The sequence below is a fragment of the Lonchura striata genome, chromosome 1 (assembly GCF_046129695.1).
Source record: "Lonchura striata isolate bLonStr1 chromosome 1, bLonStr1.mat, whole genome shotgun sequence".
Taxonomy (NCBI): Eukaryota; Metazoa; Chordata; class Aves; order Passeriformes; family Estrildidae; genus Lonchura; species Lonchura striata.
The window spans coordinates 20,838,963-20,840,962 of record NC_134603.1 but is presented as its reverse complement, the minus strand read 5'-3'; positions in this window follow the sequence as shown (position 1 = coordinate 20,840,962).

The following is a 2,000-nucleotide window of genomic DNA, read 5'->3' as shown; positions in this document are numbered from 1 at the left end:
GCCTGTTTTGCTCTTGGTGTGTTTTCTCCTGGTCCTTATCTCAACTCATGAACCCTCTGTTAAATTTTCCTCTCCTCTGTCCAGCTGTAGCAGGGGAGGGTGAGTGAGCAGCTTTCATGGGTGCCTGGCATTTGGCCAGTGTCAAACCATGGCACACTTATATCCAAATTTTCTCCTATCATCAAAAGGCAAGTCTGTCCCATCTTGATTTATATTATTCAAAGTTTAAAAAAAAATGCAGGCAGCAAATTCTCATTGTTTTTAGAGAAAACACTTCTATAACATGAGAGGTTACAGAAATGGACAATTAATTCCTATTTCTGTGGTTTCCTTAATAACAGCAAGCCAGGCCTACACCAAGTTGCTCTGCCCCCGTCCCTCTGCACACACTTGTCTGCCCCCTCCAAAACACCTCCTGCTCTCCCTGTTCTTCCTCCCTTCCTTTCACCCACACCTGACTGCAGCCCCTCCAGGCACATCCCTAAATCTTACACTCTTCTGCTATTTCCTTAATGTTCTTCCTTCGATTTATCTAATTCCTCAGAGATTTTTCTCACTCTAGTACCTTCTCCCATTTTCTGAGCTGCATGTCTTCTTGCTTCTTGTGTGCAGGGGTTATTCTTCTCAACAGTTCAATCCCCCTGAAGATAATAGGAAGAGTTGACACTGGGGATGAAGGGAAACTTAGAAAATATACCAATGTTTCATGATGAACACTTAAAAACATCACAAATATCATACTAGTCTCAGTAAAATCTTAAGAATTAGCAACCATGGATTGCCCATTCTGCCAAGGATTACATAGAAATGAAAAAGGGCATCTTGGCATTTTTCCTTAGAAGAAAAAAGAAGTGCCCTAGATATTCAAATCATCCTTCCAATTTTTTGTCCATACAATGTCTTCATAAATCTGTTAATCCTGAATAAAAACAGTTGCAACAGGGAGATTTGACTTGGGAAATTCCACTTGCAGGACTACAGCTGATACACTACTGTGTTTGGTAGCCTTTACTTTAAGGCTCTGCCTCATTATTTTCTCTGTAAACTGTCTGGTCTCTAAATTCTGATCAAAAGTATATTCCCATCATCCATATGACATCCTGTCTCCTGCCAACATTTTGCCTGGGATAACATTTCCCTTGAGGATCTCCGTCTAGATAAAAGAGACCTCCACAAATTTGGCATGACTGGCCCAGGGCTGCCTGAAGCTGCAAGCTCTGTTTACCTCTACATTCCACAGTATGTATTCATTGCCCCCACATTTATCTTAGCAAGATTCATAAAGATTTTTGACAGATGATACGTACCTTCTAAACTTTGGTTTTCCAACAGGAATAGCAGAAAGTGGCAGAGAGCTGCTTCTTTTTCAGTTTGAGGAAAGCTGCAGACAGTGATAGTAGCAGTACATCATTGCAGCAAAGGCAGTCCATCATACTTGCTATGCCTTCCACTCAGCTCTGGTCAGATACAGCTCTGTGATTTTAGCACTACAAAGTCTCTGCATTTTTCTAGAGTAGCACCCATCTTTTTCTAGGGAATCATATTAAAATGACCACCTGTAGAAGGTTTTGTCTTCAGTTTTTGTCTTCACCTTTTTCTTCCAAGTAAAAAGGATTTATTTAGCAAATAGAGTCCTCTTCTTTGGGGAGTGGGCACTGAGTAAATACATTCTGCTTATAATTTCTTTTCTGCAGCTGAGTGGCTGCTTGCACTGAGATGAGGTATCAGCAGGAGCTCAGTAATCATCTGCTCTGTCTAGCCAAACAGCACTGGCTTGAAGACAGCATACACTGTCTTCTCCCTGCCCAGTCTTTGGCAGGCTACTGGGGGCAAAGGGCGTTAGGAGATATGGAGGGCACCCGGGGCTGTGGAGGAGGAGGGAGACAAGGATGAGATGAGGTGAGATAGGATTTCTGCACAAATCATGGGAAGCAGAAAGGGTTACTGCTGGTGTCCATGGGGCAAATTGTCTCTTCCTATGACACCTTAGATGAGTTTCC